This window comes from Phascolarctos cinereus, unplaced genomic scaffold, assembly GCF_003287225.1.
Source record: "Phascolarctos cinereus isolate Bilbo 61053 unplaced genomic scaffold, phaCin_HiC Scaffold_2;HRSCAF=192, whole genome shotgun sequence".
In the NCBI taxonomy this organism is placed as follows: Eukaryota; Metazoa; Chordata; class Mammalia; order Diprotodontia; family Phascolarctidae; genus Phascolarctos; species Phascolarctos cinereus.
The window spans coordinates 323,566,593-323,592,294 of NW_027555625.1; the positions used below are offsets into that span (position 1 = coordinate 323,566,593).

The 25,702-nt window shown below is 39.2% G+C and overlaps 1 protein-coding gene and 1 pseudogene across 9 annotated transcripts in view; both read right to left on the reverse strand.

Annotated features, from left to right (window-relative positions):
- Positions 1 to 25,702, reverse strand: part of PTPRT (protein tyrosine phosphatase receptor type T) — a 1,323,147-nt gene that overhangs the window by 645,858 nt on the left and 651,587 nt on the right. The window lies entirely within an intron of this gene.
- On the reverse strand, positions 17,097 to 17,596 carry LOC110216744 (ubiquitin-ribosomal protein eS31 fusion protein pseudogene; annotated as a pseudogene).

Sequence of the window (25,702 nt, forward strand, 5' to 3'; positions counted from 1 at the left end):
TGAAAACCAAAACATGCTATGGAGTATGCCAAAAGTCATAGTGTAGCTATAAGCTTAAGCTTTAATATCTTAAAGCTACGCTAAGACTTTTGGGACACCCCGTATAGCTGATACTGTTTGTCTTAATCTCTCCAATCATAAATATAATATTACAAAGCTTGGTGCCACTGTTTGTGGAAGGCTATAGCTAGCTTGTCAATCACTCTTCAGTTCTGAGATCTGTAAAAAATATCTGCATATTGAGGGGCTCCACAGATACGGAAGGTCTCCACAGATGTGGATGGAGCAGCAGACAGATTGCCATCTCACCTACCCTCTATGCAGTTAAGCAGCTCTGCTCTCATGGTATGCAAAGAGGTTAAAGGTCAAACATTCTCTTTCTGGTGAGTTATTTTGGCTCTCTATGCTTTAGGGTGGGAAGGATTAGGCTAGATGAAATATTTTAAATAATATTTCATTTTATGGACGATAGGCATTTTTTATCCATTTAAATTTTCCTACATGGAGGAGCAGTATGATGAATTGCCTCAGAGCAGGGAGGGTCAGGGTTCAAGCCTCATTTCTGACACATGTTGGCTATGTGACCCTGGGCAAGTTGCTTAGCTTAGCATCTTGCTGCCCCAAGCAACTCTAAGTTGCAAAGCAAATGCTGACACTCACAGGTAGAGGAAGTTCCTCACCCTGAACTTTATCCCTGTGTTTCTGAATCAGAATTTTTAAAAAAGCTCGCAATTCTCCTCATCACTCTCTTTTTCTAGGTAGGAATCTGCATATTATGGAATCAGAGTTTTTGTGTTGGAAAGGACTTGGACGTAGTATAACTTGAAAGCTGGGAGAGACTTTTAAAAAATGTTTTAAATTATTAATTTATTTTTAGTTTTCAACAATCACTTCCATAAGCTTTTGAGTTTCAGATTTTTCCCCCTCCTTCCCCGCCTCCCTCCCCAAGACTGTGTGCAATCTGATATAGGCTATACATATACATTCCTATTAAACATATTTCCACATTAGTCATGTTGTAAAGAAGAATTAGAACCAACAGGAGGAATCACTAGAAAGAAGAAACAAAACAAAACAGAAGAAAACAAAAAGAGCAAATAGTATGCTTCAATCTGCATTCCAACTCCATAGTTCTTTCTCTGGATATGGGTAGCATCTTCCATCATGAGAGCTCAGAGAGACTTTAGAGATCATCTAGAAGTACAACACCCTTATTTTATAGATGAAGAGACTGAGACTCAGAAATGTTAAATGACTTGCCTAAGGTCATAGAGATGGTAACTCAGAGAGCCAAGGTTTGAACCTAAGTCTGACCCAGAATTCCATTGTCTGACCCAGAATTACAACATCAACAGAATCACAAGTCCAGTCTTCATATCTGTCCCTATCCTTGCAAAGACTGTTCTGTTGTAAAGTAATAGACTAGATACAGAATCATCAAATTTCAGAGCTGAAAGTAACCCCAGAGGAGAGAGGCTGCATGGGACATTTGAAGTGAGAGGACCTGGGTTTGAATCCTGTCTAGCCTTGAGCAAGTCACTTCATCTCTAACCTCTAAGGCTCCTTCTAGTTCTATATCTATGATCCTAAGATAGTAAGTCATCTCGTCAAAATTGTAATCAAAGAAAAATCATCTTTCTCACATCCCCAAATGGCCATCAAATCTCTATTGAATAACTAGGGAAAGACAGCCCATCCTACAACCCAAGGAAGTTTAGAACAGTCCTAATTGATGGAAAGTTTTTTGTCCTATCAATCCAAAATCATCTATTACTCATCACTCCTACTTCTGCCCTCTGGGACCAAGCAAAACAAGTATAAGGGGGAAAAACCTTTCCAAGTGACAAGCCTTCAAATGCTTGATGAGCACAGTGTCCAAATACAGCAAGAAGCCCTTCACCACAGCCTGGCACACAGTAGTCTGGCAGGTGCTGAGTTTTTCCTCTATGACTCAGCTGACTGGGCTGCACATCACTCCCATCAGGGCTGCGAATGGGGAGGTGTGATTACAACAGCAAGTGATTTCTCAAAAACTGCAGTGTTGTGGAATGGAGAGGGAGAGGAGAATCTCCCAATGGGCTGCAGATGGTAAAATGAGTCCCATTAGACTGGTGATAGAGGGTTTGGATTCTACAAATATCAGAAAAAAGAAGAAAGAAAAAACTACTACTTACCAGCCTAGTTTGGCTCCAGCTCAGCTGAACAGCTGTATAGCTAAAGGAATCAAATGAAAGGTTGGGGAGAGGGAGGGAAGGGAGGGGAGGCTGCCTAGGCAAAGGCGGTTAACTGCTCAGGTGCCACAGATTTGCCCACAAAATGAGTGGAACAATGTCGTCACTAAGCAGAAGAGCAGACTTTCCATTTGACCAGTTCTACAACTGATTCCTCATTTTATTAAGAGACTAAATCTCGTATACCTATTAAAAATGTGTGTATGTGTGTACATGTGTACACACACACACACACACACACACACACACACCACTCAAACTCATTCACAAAATGGACCATGTGGAAATTAGCAGATAACAGCTGCCTAACTGACATATTGAAAAAGCTACTGGATTTGGAGCCAGTCTCTGGTTTGCATCCTGGCTCTGCCACTTATAAAACATATGACACTGGGAAAGTATATTTCACTTCTCTGAAATTCAATTTCTTCATCTATAAAGTGGGAGGGGGATTTAGACTAACCTAGCATGGTGTAATGGATTGAAGAACCAGCCTGAAGGTCAAGAGAACATAAGGTCAAGTTGCCTCTGACACATATTGGTTGTGTGACCCTGTACAAGTCACTGAACCTCTCAATGATCTCTTTAATGGCCATCAATGCCATCTCTTTAAGACTTCAAGTTGAAGAGATGTTGATGGATGGAGTCCCCTATACCAATAAAATCACAAGTCGAGTCCTTGTATCTATACCTATCCCATCAATCAATCAACAAGCACTTGTTAAGCACTTATAACATGCCACGCACTGAACTAGGCTCTGTTCGTACAAAAACAAAAATGAAACAGCCTTGAAACTCAAGAAGTTTAGAGTCTATTGGGGAAAACAACAAGTTCACATATATTTTAAAAAATATACAAAGCACAAAAAAGATTATTTCATGGAGGGGGTATGAACATCTGGGGGAAGTTGGAAAAGGACTGAGCCTTGAAGGAAAGTGGGGACCCTAAAGGAAGGTAAAGAAGGCAGGCATTCAAAACATGGAGAACAGCCAATTCAAGTAATTAAAGATGGGAGAAAAGAGTATCATATATGAGGAACAAGAAGACAGCTTGTCTAGAAGGGATAATTCATGAAAGGTCAAAATATTGTGGGCAACAGAATTAATAAGACTTGTCAACTGATTGGATATATTGAATAAAGAATAAAGAGAAGGAGGAGAAAGAAGAAAGAGGAGGAGAGAAGCCCAAGACAGAGCCTTGGAGTACACTCATAGTTGGGGATGAGATATGAATGATGATCTAGTAAAGAAGAGTGAGTAGGAATAGTCCCACCAGGTTAAGAAAACCAATAGCAGTGTCACAAAAATCTAAAGAAAAAGTATCCCGAAGTAGACAGCAGTCAATAGCATCAAATGCTACAGAGAGGTAAAGAAGGAAAAGGACCAAGGAAAGGTTCTTGGAGTTGGCACTTAAGAACTCATTGGTAACTGAAGAGAAGAATTTCAGTTGAGGGATGGTGAAAGCAGTTTCCAAGAACAACCAATGTGTACATTTTCTAGGAATCTTACTCTGAAAATGAGGAGATGTAGGGACAGTAGCTCGTGTGGATAACAAGGTCAAGTAAGATTCGCTTTCATTTGCTTGTTGATTTTAAGAAATAGGAAGGCCTGAGTGTATTTGTAGGAAGCAAGGAAAGAATAAGTAAATAAGGAGAGATTGAAGATTAAAAAGTGAGATGATGATTATGGAGATATGTAGGAGATAATTAAATCGAGGGTAAAAGTAGTAAGAAGAAGGGCTAACTTTTATAGAGACTGGAGTAAAGAAGAAGAGAATGAGACAATCTCAAACGGTTTTGAGTAGAGTAGGAGGGAAAGGAATTTTATGGGGGATAAACTTTATTTTCTTAGTAAAGAATGACAGGAGGGCATCTGCTGCTACCTTTTAGATAATCTCTAATGTCATGGCTATAAGGACTGGTTTCTTTTAAGGCAGCCTAGCTTTTTGAGATTTGAAGGTATGAGATCCAGGTTTGAACCTAGGTGGAAATTTTCCATTAAGAATTGGCCAAGGCAACAGCTAGGTGGCACCATAGATAGAGCTCTGGCCTTGGAGTCAGGAGGACCTGCGTTCAAATACGGCCTCAGACACTTGAAACTTACTAGCTGTGTGACTCTGGGCAAGTCACTTAACCCTGGCTGCCTCACCAAAAATAAAAAAAAAAATTGGCCAACTGGTGTGCTAGGAAGAACACTGGGTTAGGAGTCAGATCTGGGTTCGTGTGCTGGCTCTGCCACTTACTTCCTGTATGACTTTGGGCAAATTAATTAATCTCTATGAGCTCAGTTATCTCATCTGTAAAATGATGAGGTTTAACCTCTAAGGTCTCTTCCAGGTCCAAATCATTGGCTACTAAATCCATTGCAGCTATAACACTCTGATTCTGGGAACTACAGAGCAAAGTTTGATTTTAAGTATTTATTGTGGATTAATCTTTTTTTCATTCTTTCAAGAGACCATGATATTTAGATGTGGAAGGGATGTTGGAGATTTTTTGACTCAATCTCATCATTTTAGAGATAGGAAAATTGAAACTCAGAAAAGGGAAGCATTTTGCCCAAGACCACATACATGCAATATGTAATCAAACTGGGATTTGAGCCTATGGTTTCTGATTTTAAATCCAAGTCTATTTCCACTATTTCTCTATTCCCCGTTTCCCTTACTCTCCTTCTGTCATTTATTCCTTAATGAACAATTTACCAAATGCCCAGTCCTGTCCTAAGCCTTGACCATTTAAAGGAGAATAAGATCTAATCCCTACCCTTGAAGTGTTCATAATCTAATAAGGAAAAAAAAAGAATACTCTGGCACAGTGGATCAAGTCCTAGGCTTGGTGTAAGGAAGACTTGGGTTCAGATCTTGACTGTGACATGTACTAGTTATATACCCCTGACTACTCATGAAGACTATAGATTACAGATAAGCTACCAATCTAAGTAGGTGAAGTGAGTTTCTAGGAGTCCTCCTCACTAACAGAGCCATAGGTTCAGACTCCTTCCTCTTTCCCTAACAAAAAAAAATCACCAAGTTTAAAAAGTGACAGGGTTTCATAAACATTTGTTATGTGACTCAACAAGTCGTTGGACTGATTTTTAAAGGGAATTTTGTAACCTTTTTATGAGCTTCACTGGGACAGGGGAGGAGAAACCTAAACGAAGTGCCTCTATGTCATTGGTTATGTTCAGTTTTCAGATAGACCAGTCTTTCTATATGAGCCCTCATTGTAGTCATCTACCAGGACCTAGCAAGCTAACAAGATTTCAGTCCCCTCCCATCACTCACAACAAATCTGGGTACATTAATCTGTCACCAGCACTTACTCAGCATGATCAAGAGAAAAGCAAGAACAGCCCTGGCCTTCGAGAAGCTTGGTATCTAGTTAGCTTGTCGACAGGCAATTCAGAACTTTGCCCACTGCATCTAAATGAGTGTAAGTTTATGGACTTGCTCCAATCAAGCACAAAAGCACTGAGAGGACAGAGGGTAAATGAGCCATCTTTACAGGAGTAATGGAGATTGGAGCTGCCGAGATTTAGTTTCAATATCTGAGTGGTGAACTGACCCCTTAATGTAATTCTTCATCCTCAGGCAGCAATCTCCCAACTGATTCTGTCTTTTTTGTCCTGCTGTGAACACTTGTAACAGTTTGACTTCTCAGATATTCCTACAGAGAGAGAGAAAATGCTTCAAATCACTGAATCAAGAGCTTTATGAGTCCCTCGTACGTGGGCATGATGCCTCTTCCTTCATTTTAGATCAAAATCAAATCTTTGGAGAAAATGTGAGATACAACCATGACCACCAATTTTCCAACAGGCTTCAAGTTGCCCACTCTACAACTCCAACCTGGCTTTCAAGACCTTATACCCATAGAAAGTAAGTTCCTTGAGGACCATCACATTTCTGTCTCTGTATCCTTGGCACCTTGAACAGTGTCTGGCACATATTAAGCACTTAATTAGGCTTATTGATCATACTAATAACAAAACTCATCTCCATTTCTGGAGATTCTTAAGCTTCAAGATTCAGGTTGCTACATTTGTCTTCTCTGTTCCATTGCTTCCTCATTTTTCCCTTCTTAACTTTCTATATGCCACGTCTCATTCCAGCAGGATAGTGGAAAGTACATTGGATTAGGAGTTATAAGTCACAGGATTCTACTTCTGGCTCTGTGGCTAACTAGCTCTGTGCCCTTGGGCAAATCATTCTCTGGGCTTACTTATCATTAAGTACTTGCACTGTGTATTTCTAATAGTTCTTGTGAAGATTATTGACACAGCGTGTTGTTGTTGCTGTTTTTAACCATAAATCATCACAGACATGTGGGCTATATTTCCATTCAAGTGTTCCCTAGCTGTGTAACCCTGGACAAGTCACTTAACTCTGTTTGTAAAATGCACTGGAGAGGGAAATGACAAACCATACCAGTATCTTTTGCCAAGAAAACCTCAAATAAGGTCACGAAGAGTCAGACACAACTGAAAGGACTGAACAACAAACCAAGGTCCTTAGTATATAACACAGGCAAAGGATTGTGGATCTATAATTCAAAGATCAACACAGCTAAGTGCTCATGATCAGAAATACTGATCGTGTGATGGTTTTTTTCCAACCACAGCAGCTTAAAAAAACTACCCCGTAAGCTGCAGAGAGTTTAAGTTCTGTGTCTGTAGAGAGGGTGCACATATTGATGAAATCATAAGTAAGGAAAATATTAAAGTATCATTCTTCTATACCAATCTTTATCAATCCATACCTTCAAAACCTGGCACAAAATTCACCTATGTTTCTCTTTACACTATCCCACTTTAGTCATTTCTTTCTTTTGCAGCCACTGCAGTTCAAGGGAACATTACAGACATGACATATCATGCTTGGATTTAGCAAAGGATTTGATAGCATCTCTTATGGTCTCCTTATGGATGAGATGAAGAAAAATAGTCTAGGTGAGAGCACAGGCAAGTGAATTCAAAACTGGCTGAATGGCTAGACCCAAAGCAAACTTATTAATAGATGGCAACCTGAAGGGCAGAGTCTAGTAAGGTCCCAGGGATTTGGGCTTGGCCCTTGGCTCTTCCACTTTTTTTTATTAATGACTTATATAATAGCAAAGATCAAATATTTATCAAATTTTCAGATGATACAAAGATAGAAGGCATAGATAACACATTGGATGACAGAGTCAGAGTAAAAACAAAAAGGTCTTGACAGGCTAGAAAGATTGGTCAAATCCATTCAAATGAAATTTAATGAACATAACTGTATTTGTGTATGACTTCAGAGTAATGGCCAAATAGCATCTATTAATAAAAGATCCAGGGGCAGCAATGAACCCTAAGCTTAACATAAGTCAATATGTAATACGTTGAACAAAAAAAGTATTAAATTCTAAAAGGATTTGTTAAGAACCTACTGTGTGCTAGGCAAAATTATAGCACGGGGATACAAGTACAGAAGGAGAAAAAAACAATGCATTACCTTAATGAATTAACATTATGCTAAAAAAGGAACAGCATATATACAGATAAGTTAATACAAAATAGATACAAAGTCATTTCAGGAGGAGAGAACTAAAAACTAGGGAGTTTGGGAAAGGTCTTATCTAGGAGGTCATACTTGACCTGCATCTTAAAAGAAGCTAGGAATTCCAAAGAATGAATGTAAGGAGAGTCTCTTCTGCAGGCATAGTGGCTAGTTGGGTGGGAATGTAGACAATGCAAGGGGTAGTCACATGCAGTAAACCTGGATGGATAAGGTGCAGGCAGAGTACAAAGAACTTTAAATGCCAGATAGAGGAGTTTGTATTTTATACAAGAAATAAAAGGCAACCTGAAGAAGGAAATGGGAAACCACTCCAGGATCTTTGCTAAGAAAACTCCAAATGGGGTAATGGAGAGTCAGACACGACTGAAATGAACAAATGAGAGAACCCCTGGAGCTTCTTTTACAGGGGTATGATATGGTCTGATCTGTGGTTTAGGCATATCATTTTGGCAGCTATATGGAGGATAGATTGGAAGGAGAGACACTAGAGTTAGAAATACCAATTAGGAAGCTGACTAATGCTGTAATTTAAAGCATTAATGAGCAGACACCTGAATGAACAAGGTAGGTAGCTATGCAAATAGAAAGATGATTTTAAGCAAGTGCCTACTATGAGCCAGGCATTGCTAATTTTACACATATTATCTGACTGGATCCTCCCAATACTCCTGGGAGGTAGGTACTATTATTCCCCCTGATTTTGCAGTTGAGAAAACTAAGAGAAACAGAGGTTAAGTGACTCACCTGGCTTACAAAGCTGATAAGTATCTGTGGCTGGATTTGAACTCAGGTCATTTTGATTCCAGTCTCAGTGTTCTACTCACTGTGCCATCAAGTGAGTAAAGAAGAGAGGAAAGATACATGCTGTGGAAGTCAAACTGACAGGACTTAGAATTTAGCTAGATGTGGGTGGAGAGTAAGAAAAATGTGACCATGGCACACAGTTATGACCATCGCACATAGTAACCAAAAGTACCCTCAACAGAAATAATGAGATTTGGGTGAGAAGTGGATTTGGGGCAGAGGGAAGGAAGAGAATGAATTGCTTTAGACATGTTTGAGTTTTGGATGCCTTCACAACATCCAATTGGACATGCCCAAAAGGAGTCAGTTACATGGGACTGGACTCAGTAAAGGGACTGGGGTGGGCAGAGATGTGGGAATCTATATGTATAGATAAGATATGTATGTATAGATATGGTCAACCATAGGAGTTGATGAGATCACAAAGAGAGAAAGATGTATAGAGATAAGAGGGCTTAGGGCAGAGTCCTAGAATAGGCACATGCTCACACCTACATGCTGTGTAGGACATGGAGACTGAGGAGTAGTAGTATATGTCAAAGGAGAATCAGAACACAGCCATGTTCTGAAAACTGAGCAAGGAAAGAGTATCTAGAAAGAAGGTCAGCACCATCAAAAGTTGTAAAAAGATCAAGGATGAGGCAGTCCACTGAAGTAGCAATCAGCAATATGTTGCTAACCCTGAAGAAAGCAGCTTCAGTTGAGTGATAAAGTCTAAAGCCAGATTTCAGGAAGAAATGATTGTAATTGCTATTATACAAGTCATTAATAAAAAAAAAGTGGAAGAGCCAAGGGCCAAGCCCAAATCCCTGGAAGAATCTTTCCTCTCTTCTTTACTTATTTGATGGCACAGTGGGTAGAACACTGAGACTGGAATCAAGATGACCTGAGTTCAAATCCAGCCATGGATACTTACCAGCTACATAATCCAGGTGAGTCACTTAACCTCTGTTAAATGGGATGCAATGGAGGAAGTAGGAGTAGATACTTTTCACTGGGAATCTGGCTATGAAAGAGGGACAAGAGATGTGATAATAGCTTGAGGGGATGAAAGGGTCAAGGGAAGTTTTTTGTCTGTCTTCATTTTTCTTGGTTGCAAGTTGTTTTAGGATTAGAGAGAACTGGGTGTATTTGTGGGTGGCAAAGAAGGGACCAGTGGGCAAAGAGGAACTAGAGATTAGTCCATCTGTAATCTACTCTGGTTTGACCTCATCTAGAGTCTTAAATTTAGTTCTTGGTACCACACTTGAGGAATGAAACTGACAAACTGGAATAACTCAAGAAGAAAGAAGAGATAGGACCAAGATACTAAGAGGATTGGAGAACATAGTGTGAGAGGATTAGATCAATGAAATTCAACGTGTCTGTGTGTGTGTGTGTGTGTATGTGTGTGTGTGTGTCTGTGTGTGTCTGTGTGTGTCTGTGTGTATCTCAGCACATACTAACATCTAATAAACTCAGTATTCTCAACTCAGTCCTGGAGATAGCAAAGCAGAAAGTTAACACAGAACAGTCTTGCCCTTAAGGAGAGTAAATTCTACTAGAAGGATACTTCATTTGCACAGATATGTAAATAGAATAAAATTTCAGGAAGGAGAGAATCTTTTTCTTTTTTTAGGCAACTGGGGTTAAGTGACTTGCCCATGGTCACACAGCTAGTAAGTGTCAAGTGTTTGGTCTGAGGCCAGATTTGAAAGCAGGTCCTTCTGACTTCAGGGCCAGTGCTCTATCCACTGTGCCACCTAGCGGCCCCGGAAGGAAAGAATCTTGAAGAAAGCTTGGTATTATGACTCAGGAGAAAGGGGGGGGGAGGAAGAGTACATTTCCCATTAGGGACAGCTTATTTGGAGGGAATATGGGCAGGGGGGAGGATCACAGAGGAGGAAGAAGGAATGTGAAGTTGAGAATCAGTAAATAGGTCATTACAGCTAGAATGTACTGTGTATGTAAGATGAAATAAATCTGAAAATGTAGGCTGGAGTCAGACTATAAAGGACATTAAATGTCAAACTAAGAAGTTTGTATTTTACCCACATGGAGCCAATGAGGGTTCTTGAGCAGGTAAGTGACATAACAAAACTTGAGTTTTAGGAAGATTATTTTGGCAACTGTATGTCAGACCTATTGGATGAGTGAGAGACCAGAAGTAAGAAACAAATCAGGAGGCTATTATAAGAGTATAAATGATTAGTGACTAAGAACTGCATCAGGGTGATGGCTACGTGCTTCTAGAGGGGAATAAAGAGAATAGGTATTTCTACGGGGCCTACTATGTGCCAGGCACTGTGATAACTGTTGTGTTTTGGTTTGTTTTTTTTTTTATAAATATTTCATTTGATCCTCACAACAACTGTGAGAGATAGGTATTATTATTACACTCACTTTACAATTGAAGAAACTGAAGTAAATAAAAATTATGTGACTTGCCCAAGGCCACACAGCTAGTAAGTGGCTGAAGCTACATATGAACCTCTGTCTTCTTTACTCTAGGCCCTGAGTCACCAGCTGCTTCTAGAAAAGGCAATTCATACAAGACATGTTATTAAGATATCATTGACAAGAACTCACAAGCTATAGGGGGAGGGTGAAGAAGAATATAGAGTTAAGGATGATGCCAATTTTATGAACCTTAGTGATTAGAAGGACTATGGTGCATACCTCATAAAGAGGGAAAGTCTAGAAAAGGGGAGGGTTTAGGGGAAAATAGAATGAGTTCTTTTTCAGACATGCTGCATCTTAGTTGCCTATAGTACATTTAGGAATAGATGTCCAACAGGCAGATGTTGGTGGGAAACTGAAATTTAGAAAAGAGTCTAAGACTGGATAGTAAGACTTCTAAGTAATCTGTGTAGAGATGATAACTCAGCACTTGGAAGATGATGAGATCATCAGAAAGAAGGTTTCTAAGACAAAGAGAAGAACATTTTTTTCCTGTGAGGCAATGGGGTTAAGTGACTTGCCCTGAGTGACACAGCTAGTAAGTGTCAAGTGTCTGAGGTCAGATTTGAACTCAGGTCTTCCTGAATCCAGGGCCAGTGCTCCATCCACTGTGCCATCTAGCTACCTCAAGAACAACACTTAAGACAGAGATTTGAGGAACAACCACAGAAGGGAATAATCAGGCAAAGGAGACAGAAAAGGAGCATACAGATAAGAAAGAAGAAAATCAGGAGAGTAGTTTCACAAAAGCTTAGGAAGGAGGTTCTATACATAAAGAGGAACAAAAGTGTCAATGGCTGAAAATATTTCCAAAGCAATGAGCGTGGAGAAAAGGCCAAAAAAAATCAGCAATTAGGAGATCATTGGCAAAACTTGGAAAGAGCAGTTTTAATTAAGAGGTGGGGTTGGAAGCCAGATTTCAACAAATGAGTAGGAGGTGAGGAAATGAAGGCAACAAGTATAGATGAATTTTTCTAGGAATTTGGCTTTAAAAAAAAGACAAGAAATGGCACGAAACTTAAGGGGGTGGAATGATCAACTAAGGGTTCCTTTAGGAATAGAGGAGACTTCAGCATGTCTGTAGGAAGCAGGGAAGGAGCTAGTAGATAGGGAGAGATTGAAGATAAATTGACAGAACTGGGAAAATTTAGCCTGAAGATAAAAAAATTTAAAGAGAGGTACGATCACTACCTTTAAACTTTTAAAAGTTTGGCATTAGGAGGATGGATGAGACTTGGTCTGCTTAATTCCAAGGGATAGAAATGGACAAGAAGGGTAGAAGCTACAGAGAGGCTGATTTGGGCTTAATACAAAGAAAAACTTCTTAAGAAAGCCACTTAGAAGTAGAATGTCCTGTCTTCATCTTCCAAAACAGGCTAAATGATCCCTTACTATAGGTGTTAGCTATAACAGGGACTCTTCAGTTGCCTGATGGCCTAGAGAGCCTTTGATATCTCTTTTACTGCTGAAATCTCATGAAGTAAGCCTACAATGTCCTGCACATAGTAGGTGCTGAATAAATATTTATGGCTTGCATTTGCTACTGTATTTGCAAAGCTTTTCCCAAGGCAAGAGAATTTTCAGGACTCTTGGTTAAAGCTCTTAAATCCTGGTGGGGAGAAGGGGAGCTATTAGAAGGAAGGGCTTCTAATGTTTCCACTACTACTTTATTCATTGCATTCATTATTGTTATTGCCTGCTGTAAATGTTTCATTTTGCTGGAGGTGTTCAGGTCTCACAAATCATAGTGACTTCTTTTACTGTTCCCATCCTTCTTTTCCCCCTCAGTTATTCATGTAAATAAGTAACATGGGCCCTAAATCACACATCTGTCTGACTGTTCCCAGCATGCTTGGCTTCCCATCTCATATCAAGGAGATGGCAAATGTGTGTCTGTGTGTTTCTGGAGCAGGGAGGTGAGTTGAGGGCCACTCCTGCTACAAAGGGGACTCAACCTGGAGTTCTTACTTTAATTCACTCCCCTTTTCCCAAGAATGAATCTTGACATTAAAGAATAGCTTAAATTTATCTACCGAGTGAAACCACAAACAACGATGATTTCATTTCCACCTACGTTGGCCTTGGGAAGATGATAAAAACCAAGTATTATTATCCCCATTTTACTCATGGCGTTAAGTGATTTTTCCAAAGTGACACAGTGGTTAGTACCCAGGTCTGAAACTCACAGAACACAAAACTTAGAAGGAAATCCAGAGTCATCTGGTCCATGAAAGTTGCTGTTTCTCACACACAGTACTCCATCTCTCATTTCCACTCCTTTTGCCTGAATTACATGAACTCCTCATTTCTACCTCTCATAATCCTTAGTTTCTTTCAGTGCTCAGAGCAGGTGCTGCCTTCTATGTGAAGCCTTCCTAATTCCTGATCCATCCACTAGTGCCTTCCCCAATACATTACCTTGTATTTATTTTGTACATTTTTTGTAGACATAGGGCATAGCTTTAAAAGCTTAAAAATGCACTAATTTTTGGAATACCCTGTATTTACATATGTACATGTAGTCTCTCATAATAAAATGTAAACTTCTTGAGGGCAGGGACCATTTCATTTTGATCTATGAATCCTCAGTATCTAGCACTGTGTATAGCACATAGAAGACACTTAATAAAGGTTTTTAATTGACTTATTTATTGAATGATTTCTGCATTTTTCTCTCTCCCTTTCTCTTTCCTCTTGTTCTCCTCAGCAAATTAATCTATACCCACAGCTTTAACGACCACCTTTATTGTAAAAGACTCCCAAATCTCTGTCTCCAGCCTAAACTTTTCCCTTGAGTACCAGTACCATATTTCTAGCTGCCTTTAGAAGAGTTCCAACTGGGCAAAGAATTGGAAATTGAGAGGATGCCCATCAATTGGGGAATGGCTGAATGACTTGTAGTATATGAATGTAATGGAATACTATTGTGCTATAAGAAATGATGAACAGGTTGACTTCAGAAAATCCTGGAAAGACTTGTATGGTCTGATGCTGAGTGAAGTGAGCAGAACCAGAAGAACATTGTACACAATAACAGCCACATTGTGCGATGACTAATATTGATAAACTTAACCCTTCCCAGCAATACAAAGATCTAAGACATCTCCAAAGGCCTCATGATGGAAAATGCTATCCACATCCAAAGAAAGAACTATGGAGTTTGAATGCAGATCAAAGCAAACTATTTGCTATTTCTTTCTTCTGTTGAGTTTTGTTTCCTATTTCTGGTGGTTCTTCCTATCACTTTTAATTCCTATTTACTAATGGCTAATGTGAAAATATATTTAATAGGAATGTATATGTATAGCCTATATCAGATCATGCGCCATCTTGGGGAAGGTGGTAGGGAGGAAGGGGGAGAAAAATTTTAAACTGAAAAGCATATGGAAGTGATTGTTGATAAATGAAAATAAACTTGAAAAAAGAGAAAAAAGAAGAATTCCACCTGAATTCACTACCTGCACCTCAAAGCCAATATATCTGAAACTAAATTCACTGTCTTTCCCTCCCAAAAAAACTCTGTTCCTTCTGCAAAGGCATCTTCAGCCTTCCAGGATTCCATGTTTGAAGCCTTGGTGCTGCCTCTGACTCTTCCCTCTCCTCTACCTCCTACATCTGATCACTTGTCAAGCTCTGCAGATTCTGTATCTGAGAGGTATCACGATTCCATCCTCTCCTTTCTATTCCTACTTACTACCATCCTAGTAAAGAGCCCTAATTACCATTCACATAGAACTAATTACCTAGTCTCCAAAATGGTCTTTCCATTTCCTTCATCTTCCCACTCTCATTCATAAATAGATTATCTTACTGATAAATCTTCCTTATATATAAATCTGATCCTGTGATTTTCATTCAATTCAATCTAATCAATGAACACTTATTAAGTGCCTACTAAGGGCAAGACAAAGATAGACACAGTCCAAATCTCAGTCTCAAGAAGTTATAATCTCATAGTAGAAAATGCTATATACAAGTAGAAGTAATGCAAGGGAGAGTGACATACGTGCATGCGTGTGGGTGGAGAGACTAGATAAGGTACTATGAGAAATTTAGGGAAAGAGAGAATCCTTTCACCTGGGAAAAAGGAGTATCAAGGAAGTTTCATGGAGGAGTCAGAACCTAAGCTGTCTTTGTAGGAAAAACAGGACTTCAACAGATAAATAAAAAAAGGGGTGGGTGCCACTTCAGGAATAAGATACAGGATGAAGTAAAAAGAGGCATATATATATATGGAAGAAAGCATGATGAGGATATGTAGCCCAATTTGGCTGAAAGGTAGAGAAAGTGAAAGCAAGTAATACAAGTTAAAGCTTGAAAAGTAGACTGGAAATAGACCATGAACATCCCTGAGTGGTTTATTCAGTAAGCAATGGGATTGAAAACAAGTCAGTCAAGCATTTATTGAGTTTACTATGTGTCAGGCACTGTGCCCAGGACTAGGAATACAGAAAAAGAGGGGTTTTTTTTCCTTTCTTTTCTTCTTTTTTAATTTTTTAAATTTTATTAATTTATTTTGGTTTATCAACACTCATTTCCATATGCTTTTGAGTTCAAAATTTTTCTCCCCCTTCCTCCCCACCACCCTCCCCAAGATGGTGCACAATCTGATATAGGCTATACATTTGCATTCCTATTAAACATATTTTTATATTAGTGAAGTTTTAAGTAAAAATTAAAACCAATAGGAGGAACCATCAGAAAGAGGAAACAAAACTCATCAGAAGAGAAAAAAAAGAGATAGCGATTCAACTTTCACAGTTATGTTTACTATCTGTGTCTTTCTTCATCCTTTCCCCCCCCTGTTTATGCTTCTCTTTCTCCTTTTCCCTCCTCACTAGTGCTCTTGACCATCCCCTCCTTCAGTCTCTCCTCCCTTGTTTTATCCCTTTCCCTTTTCTCCCCCTTTGCCCTTACTACTTCCTCCCTCCCTTCTATCCCCCCTCCCTTTTCCTTCCCCCCTTCCCTCCCACTGCCTATAGGGCAAGTAAGATTTCTATATCCAGCTGACTACATTATTCCCTTCTTGAGCCAAATCTGATGAGAATAAGGTTCAAATAATGCTCCGCCCCCCTTCTTTCCCTCTGTCACAATAGGATTTTCTGTCTTTTCCTGTAATATAATTTACCCTTGTCTGCCTCCTCCTTTCTCAGTACATTTTCTAAGATCAGACTAATCCACTTACTTGGATCCATTTAACCCACTTGATTAGATTTTTTTTTATCATTACATCAAAGTCAACTAATATCCACCCCCTTTATGTATATTCTTTTAACATGGTGTAATAACACTACAATTCTCAAGAGTTGCAAGTGTCATCTTCCCTTGTAGGGATGTAAACATTCCGCCCTTATTAACAACATTTTGTATCTTTCTGTCCCATTTACCTTTTTATGTCTTTCTTAAATCTTGTGCTTGAAGATCAAATTGTTTGTTGAGCTCTGGTCTTTTTATCAGGAAGGTTTGGAAGTCCCCTATTTCATTGAATATCCATCTCCTCCCTTGAAAAATCATGCTCATTTTTGCAGGGTAGTTGATCCTTGGCTGCAATCCAAGCTCCTTTGCCTTATGGAATATCATGTTCCACGCCCTGCGGTCTTTTAATGTAGAAGCTGCAAGGTCCTGTGTAATCCTGACTGTGGTTACATGATATTTAAATTCTTTCTTTCTGGCTGCTTGCAGCACCTTCTCTTTCATCTGTAATTTTGGAATTTTACTATTATATTCCTTGGTGTTATCAATTTGGGATCTCTTTCAGGTGGTGAGCAGTGTATTCTTTCTATAGTTACCTTACCCTCTGGTTCTAGTACTTCCAAGTAGTTTTCCTTTATGATTTCCTGAAAGATACTGTCCAGGCTCTTTTTCTCATCATGATTTTCAGGTAGTCCAATGATTTTTAAATCATCTCTCCTGGATCAATTTTCCAGGTCGGTTGTTTTACCAATGAGGTATTTTATATTTTCATCCATTTTTTCATTTTTTTTTTGTTTCTGTTTGACTGATTCCTGCTCTCTCATAGAGTCATTAGTTTCCATTTGTCCAATTCTAGTTTTGTTTTTGTTTTTCTTTTATAGTTGATTATTTTTTATTAACACATATACATTTACTTGTCTTCTGGCTTGTTGAAGCAGTAGGTTAGACAACACTTGCCACAATAATGTCTGTCAAAATGGCTAGCCATAAAGACCCCAGCACCACATTCATCTGAAGGGCACTCTTATCGAAGGCGGCTAATCTTGCCATTCTCATCAACCTTATAGTACTTCAGAACTGCAAGCTTAATCTCCTTTCTCTTATGCTTATTCTTTTTGGGAGTGGCATAAGACTTCTTCTTTCTCTTCTTGGCACCACCATGAAGCCTCAGAACAAGAGGAAGGGTAGACTCCTTCTGAATGTTGTAGTCAGACAAAGTTCGACGATCTTCCAGTTGCTTACTCGCAAAAATCAATCTTTGTTGATCAGGGGGAATACCTTCCTTATCTTGTATCTTGGCCTTGACATTTTCAATAATATTAGACGGTTCAACCTCAAGCATGATGGTCTTCCCTGTCAAAGTCTCCACAAAAATCTGCATCACAGCACTGGGTCCACCTGTTGATGGCGGATCTGAAAGAAAGCCCAATTCTAGTTTTTAACAGACTGTTTTCTTCTGTTAGTTTTTGTACTTCCTTCTTCAATTGGCCAATTGTATTTTTAAGGGATTTGTTGTCTTCAGTGTACTTTTTTTCCAATTGGCCAATTGTATTTTTTAAGGACTCTTCTACCTCTTTTATTGGACTTTTAAAATCCTTCTTGACCTCTTCTAAGAAGGCTTTTTGGGCTTCAGACCAGTTCATATTCCCTTTTGATGTTACAGATATGGGTTTGTTGACAATGTTGTCCTCTTCAGAATTTGTCTTGATCTTCACTCTTCTCATAATATCAATCTATGGTACGTTTCTTTTTACTCATGGTGTTTCTTTATATCCTGGAATTTAAAGAGATTGAGCTCTCCCTCTGGGGAACAGAGGGCACTGACCCAAGCTTCTTGTGTTGGGAGCCTAGGTCTAGGTCACTGGCTTTGTGTGCTGGGGCCTCTTAATGTTGGCAATTGTAGTCTGTAGGGTTCTGGCAGCTTACCTGGTGTTGGGCTGGAATCAGCAAGGCTGGAACTTTCAGGCAATTCTAGGTTGCCTGCTTTTCCTTTCCTTTAGCTTTCTTCAGCTCCTTTTAGATGGTTGCTGCAGGGTGGTTATCTGCCTGGGGCCCCTTGCAATGCTGCCTCTCTCATTTCTGCTAATGCACTGGGAGATTCCTTTGTGGTAGAATGCCAAGGCACCTGGTGGTTTTCTGAGCTGGTTTCCACCGGTTCCCCCCCACCCTCACTGGGGCACTCAGAGGTCCAGATGTTGGTGTTTGCCTGCTCTAACACCTGGGCTTCAGGATCTCTTACTGGTTGACAGTTTGAGGCTGTATTTAGGGTTCTGACAGCTTACCTGGTGTTGTGTTGAAATCAGCAAGGCTGGGACTTTAGGAAGACTCTAAGTTGCTTTCTTCAGCTCCTTTCAGATGAATGCTGAAGGGTGCTTATAAGCCTGGGACCCTTTGTAGTGCTGCTTCCCTTATTTTCCCTAAGGCACTGGGAGACCCGTTTGCTGGGCTGTTGCACTGCTGTTCCCCGTCTTTCCTGTAGTTTAGCTGTTCCAAGGTTTTGTTTTGTTCTTTTTTTTTTCCTGGTATGATATTTTCTGGGTTTTCAGAGGTTGATACGGGAGGGTAAGAGCGAATACTTTTTACTCCACTACCTTGGCTCCTGGAAGCGGAACTAGCAAAAGGGTTTTTTTTAATCCTTGCCCTCAAGGAGCTTACATTTTAGTGCAGGAGAGAACATGTAAATAACTAGTCACATACAAGATAAATACATAGCAATAAGAGGTAATCTCACAAGGAAAGACATTATTATCTGAAGGTACTAGGAAAGGCTTCTGTCAGAAGGTGGGATTTTAGCTGAGATTTGAAAGAAGCAAGGCAAATGGAGAGAAAGAAGTAAGCCGAGAGAATCTAAGTCCAGCCTCAGATACTTAATAACTGTGAGACCCTGGGCAAGAGACTTAACCTCTGTTTTCCTGAATTTTTTCAAATGAAAAAATATGAGAATAATAGCACCTACTTTCTAGTGTTGTTGTGAAAAACAAAGGAGATAAGATTTGTTAAAAGTGCTTAGCACAGTGCCTGGCATATAGTAGGCTCTATATAAATACTTATTCTCTTCCCTTTCTATGTCTGAGGGATAGCCAATGTGAAGGTAAGCAGATGGGAGATGGAATGTCATGTTTAAGAACTTGAAGTGGGCCAGTACAGTTGGGTCAGAAAGTGAACAGAGGTGAATAAAGCATAAGAAGATGAGAAAGATAGTAATGGGTCAGTTGTAAAGGGCTTTAGATGTAACGCAAAGGATTTTATATTTAATCATGAAAGAAGAGGAAGCCACTAAAGTTTATGAAGTGGGAGTGGGGCATTGACATGGTCACACTTCAGCTTTAGGAAAGTCTCCTTGGCAACCAAATGGAGGATGGACCAGAGTAGGTAAAGACATGAAGAAGGAACAATGTCTTCAAAGTCAAGAATGCTATTGCAAAGTTGACAAATGATGTAAATGATCAAAGTTGAAGAGGGTGTGGGAATATAGAGACATGACAACATTGATAGTGGAACTATTTATTAGTATAACAATTTTAGAAAGCAATTTGGAATTATGCAAATAAAGTGAATAAAAAGTCCTTTGACCTAAATATTTTGCTGCTAGACATATACCCCAAAGAGGTCATTGATAAAAAAAGAAAGTTCCCAAATACACCAATCTAAATGCAAAGTATACATACCAGAACTTTTTGTAGTAGCAAAGAACTGGAAACAAAGTAAACATCTATCAATTAGGATGTGGTTTAAAAAACTGTAATATATTAACATAATGGAATATTACTGTGCTACCAAAAAATGATGAATATGATGAATACAAAGAAGCACAGAAAGATTTACATGATCTGATACAGAGTAAAATAAAGAAAATAATGTACACAATGATTCTCACACTATAAATGGAAAGAACCATAAAACAATCAAATTTACAATTTGATGCAAAATTACAAAGTGCATGCGTGGTCTCAAAGAAGAGAAATAAGAAGACAGTCACAAAACATTCCTTTTCAGAAGTGAGAGGTCTGAGGTGTAGAATGTTGCACATATTTCCTGATTTTATTTTTCTGTACTAGTCAGTTTAGACCTTTTTTTCTTCTATTTTTTTCTTAAAAGAAAAAATAATCCTTGTGATATGGTATGGCTCTCTGGGAGTAGAAGGGGGAGGACAACAAAGAGAAATTTAGGTTATGTAAAAGCAAAAGGCATTAGCATATAATTGTTTTTAAAAACACTGCAATAGTCGAACTGATGCTGATACCCTTGATGATAATACGTCATTTGAGAAAAGAGGAATGTTTAGGGGAAGAATAATGACAGTTTTAAACATGTTGAGTTTGAGATACCTACATACAATTCGTGATACAGTCAGTGTAATGCAGGATTTGGGAGAGACATTAAGGCTGGCAATGTAAGGCTGTGAGAGTTGAACTACACAGAAAGTTGAGTGCTGTGGAATCCATGCTTTCAAATTGGTAGAGGTGGGGCGGAGCCAAGATGATGGAGTAAAAGCAGTGACTTGCTTCAGCTCTCCTCCAAATCCCTATAAAAATGGCTCTAAACAAATTCTAAAGCAGCAGAACCCACAAAAAGAGTGAAACAAATTTACAGCCCAAGATAGTGTGGATGATCAGAAAGTTATTTCACACCAAGTGGGGAGACAAGCACAGTTTGGCATGTGCGCACAGGCAAGGCAGGCCTCAGTGAACCTGGAGCAGGCCACAGAGGACTGAATCATGGGCAGCTGTGGTAGTTTCCAGACTTCTCGACACATAAATGCCAAAGACAACTTTGGATGTCAGTGGGAAAAGTCTGTGTCTGCAGTGGGTGAGAGACAGAAGCACAGAGCCAACTCTAGGCCCCAAGCTCGGCCCACAGACTGAGGGGCAATTGAGTGGCTGATCAGAGGAGGATTGCAGGGATCTCTCTGCTGGTGCAGGATTCTCTTGGCTTTCCCATGCTTGGATCTGGTTCACAGTTCTGGGTGGTGTTCCTGGGGCAAGAGGGAGGGCTGGTGTGGTGGAGCTTGTAATGGCAGTGACGAGCAAATCCTCCTCACAGTTCCAAGACAGAAAAGAGTGCTTGTGGTCACACATAGACCACAGCACAGGCCAGGAAAGGAGTAAACACCTTGCCCTTGATCATACCACCTTGGAAGAACTGAAAATTTACAGGTCCCTATAAGTATTTCTGAAAACAGCTGCATAAAAGCCCCAAAGCTTGGGACAGTACATTCTCCACATTGGAAGCAGACCCCTACCTCAACATAGAGTCTATAACCCAAGTAATTGGCTGGGATCATGACAAAACCTTGCAAAAAGAGTCAGACCACAGAATCTTTCTTTGGTGACAAAGAAGATCAAAACACACAACCAGAAGAAGACAACAAACTCAAAGCTCCTATATCCAAAGCCTCCAAGAAAAATATGAATTGGTCCCAGGCCATGGAAGAGCTCAAAAGGGATTTTGAGAAGCAAGTAAGAAAAGTTGAGGAAAAACTGAGAGTGATGCAAGAGAATCATGAAAAACAAATCAACAGCTTGCTAAAGGAGACCCAAAAAAATACTGAAGAAAATCATACCTTAAAAAATAGCCTAATCCAAATGGCAAAAGAGGCCCAAAAACCCAATGTGGAGAAGAATGCCTTATAAAGCAAAATTGGCCAAATGGAAAAGGAAGTCCAAAAGCTTACTGAAGAAAACACTTCCTTAAAAATTAGAATGGAGCAATTGGAAGCTAGTGACTTTATGAGTAATCAAGACACTGTAAAATAAATCCAAAACAATGAAAAAATAGAAAACAATGTGAAATATCTCATTGGGAAAACAACTGACCTGGAAAATAGATCCAGGAGAGAGAATTTAAAAATTATTGGACTATATGAAAGCCATGATCAAAAAAAAAAAAGAGCCTATACATCACATTAGTGGAGATGAAGACTTTTGAGAGTCCCTTGGACAGCAAGGGGATCAAATCAGTCAATACTTAAACAAATTAATTCAGGTTATTCACTGGAAGGTCATATACTGAAGCTGAAGTTCAAATACTTTGGCCACATAATGAAAAGATGGGGCTCAATGGAAAAGACTCTTATGTTGGGAAAGACTGAAGACAAAAGGAAAAGCAGATGGCAGAGGATGAGATGGATAGATAGTGTCATGGAAACAACAAACATGAATTTCAACAGACTCGAGAGATAGTGGAGGACAGAAAAGCCTGACACGCCATGATCCCTAGGGTAATGAAGAGTTGGAGACAAATGAACGACTGAACAACAGTAGATACATAGATCAGGAAATCATCTTCACAGAGATGATAATGGAACCCATAGAAGCTGATGAGGTCACCAAGCAAAATAGTGTCATAGTGAAAAAGAAGTGGGCCCAAGATGCCTTAGAGGACACCCATAGTTGCAAAGCATGAAGTGTTGGGAGATCCAGCAAAAAAGAACTAGGAGAGAGCAATGTTAAAAAAAAAAAACTAGAGGAGAAAGTATCCAGGAGGTACCAAAGGCTACAAAGAGATCAAGAAGGATGAGGACTGAGAAAAGGCCATTACATTAAGCAATTAAGAAATCAATGATAACGTTGCAGAGAGCTGTTTCTGTTGAATGATGAGATTCTAAGGCAGGTAGTAGAGGATTTAGAAGTGAGAGGAAGAGAAATGCAGGCACCATAGTAGACAGCTTTCTCAAGGAGTTTAGAAGAGGAGAGATATAGGACAATAAGTAGTGAGGATGGTTAGGTCAAATGAAGCATTTTTAAGGATAAGGAAGACAGGGGCATATTTGTAGACTGCAGGTCAGGTCAGGTCAAGAGAAGAGAAGAGAGAGAATATGACAGTGTAGGCAAGCTCCTCGAGGAGAAGATTGGGGATAGGATCAAGGGTGCATGGTTTTGCTTTGGCAAGGAGCTTTTTGCCACTTCACACAAGATAGAGACAAAGGTGAAAACAGTAGAGAAAAATGTCTGAATGAAGTGAGATGAGAAAGAAGGAATAAGAGAGAGTAAGTAAGGTCCTCAGATGAGGAGGCTGGAGAGAGGGGTGCTATAGAAAGCTTGAGGAAGTGATTTGGAATAACAGCTGTGGTTAATGGTCTAATAAATTAAGGAATTATAAAAGGATTGCCCTGCTGCAGTGAGTACTTAGTTGAGATTATGTAATACAAATTTTAGAGTAGACCCACCCAACACAGTTTCATGATTTTCTCCAGCTTCTTTCAGCAGCAACAGCAGCACAACAAAGGAGGCAGATAGTGGGAATCATCTAAGGTTAGCATTCAGCAATGCATTATCAGCAATAGGATGAGTATGCAAGGGTGTAGAAGATGGTGGAGAACAGACTTGATTTACCAAGGGGTCAAGATGGGAAAGTAGAAGAGTGTATAGCTAGTGTAGGGGTGAAGTTCTAAAAAATATCGAAAGGGTTTAGAGGTCTTAATGAGAAAAAAATGGGGTTAGGAATCATAAGACATGGAGAAAGACAAAATGATAAAATATTATAATCAGATAAAGGGAATTTGTAATTTATGTACACAGAAATATAACAATCATGAATAATGAGAACTGAGTAGATTGAAGAACTAGAAAATTAGAGTATTTGAGGGAATTTGAACATATGTTGAAGCTCCATAGTATGAAGGCAGGAGATGGGGTGGAAAGAAAGGCTGAAAAATGAATGAAAATGTCCTGGGTATCAACAGGTAACAGTCACTAGCATCTGGATTGGGGGATAGATTCAGATAGCATGAACTAGTTAAGGTTATTGAGAAAAGGAGTGGTATGATCAGAGCAGTATTTAGGAGAATTAGTTGAGTATCAACATATGAAGGGCAGGTTGAAGAAAAGATAGAATGGCAGAAGAAATAACAGTTAGAAAATTACAACCATATTCTAGGTAAGAAAATGTGAGGGCCTGCACTGCAGTAGTCACAGCACAAGTGAATACATGTGATATTTACTGTGATGGCAGATACAATTGATACCACTTTGTCTTGGGTATGTAGGGAAAGAGAGGAAGACTCCAAGATTATAAGCCTAGGAGATTGGGAAAGTAGCAGTCACATCGACAGAAATAGGGGAATAAAGATTATTATATGCATATATACATATAATCATTTCTTTAACATCCATACATAAAATGTTCTCTATATAGGTACAAATAAAGTGTTCACTCATAAAAATATGAGAGAGGGAGGAAGGAAAAGAGAAAGAGGGGAGTCATGTTTTAGGGAAAAATGAGTTCAGTTTATAACATGTTAAGTTTAAGTTCACTGACAGATAATCCAGATCATGTTACCTACCCCTCAGGCAGTTGATAATGTGTATTGAAGTTGTAGGGAGAGATAGAGATATAGATTAGGAGTCATTTCTATCATAATTTTTGTTCCTTTGGGGGAAAGGACTGCTCCTTTTTTGTGTTTGCAAACACAGTGCCTGACACATAGCAGGTGCTTAATAAATACTGGTACCAATCAATCTAGCTGACTGATTGATTAGATAAGAAAACTTAGGAAAGAATATAGAAAAGATCGCCAAAGATAGAGCCACTGGGGATACACACATTTTAGAAGTGAGAGGAAGATAATAAGCCAGTGAAAGAGAAAAATCAAAAAGCCAGAACTTGTTAATGGTTTCCCACTGCCCAGTGTATAAAGTCCAGCCCAAGACTCTCTACTATCTGGCTCCAGCTTTATCTCAGATTACCACCTATCATGTTCCACCCAATTTAGCATATTTGCCACTTCCTTTACATTTCCTCAATGCCTTGTTCCCATCCATCCCTATGTCTGCAATGTCCTCTCTACTACTTACATGTACCTGCTGAACTACTACTCATACTTCAAATACCACTTCTTCCATAAAGCCTTCTCTGATTTCCTCCAGTAAGAAATGTTTTTTCCACCTTCTAAGACTTCAGACAATACTTCCTTTATATTTCTCTTACACATTTATATGACCCATTTTTTATTATAGTCACTGGTAAATGGGCCCTATCCTCCTCCTAGCCTGCTTATAAGCTCACTGAAGGCAGAGGTCTTTTCTATCTTCACATCTGTCAGCGCCTAGCACAGTGATTTGTTTAATAATAAAATGCAGTTGAATTGAATACATTTAAATGAATATCTATGACAAATGGTCATCCAGCCTCTATTTGGACTCAAGTGAAAAATGATTTATTACACAAAAGAAAATCATTGCATTGTTGGACAGCTCCCCTCCTTTCTTGGTAATGAACTGAAACTTCTTCCCCTAATACTAGTTTTATCCTCTGCCAACTATGCAGAATGCCTGTTGTGTTTTCCATGGCACAGCCCTTAAGATATCCAGTTACTTCAATTATATATACATATATGTGTGTATGTGTAGGTATGCATATATATATATATATATATATATATATGTGTGTATATATATATGCATATATATGTGTAAATATATATACACATATACATACACACACACATACACACACGTGTGTGTGTTTTGTTGTTCAGTCTTCAGTC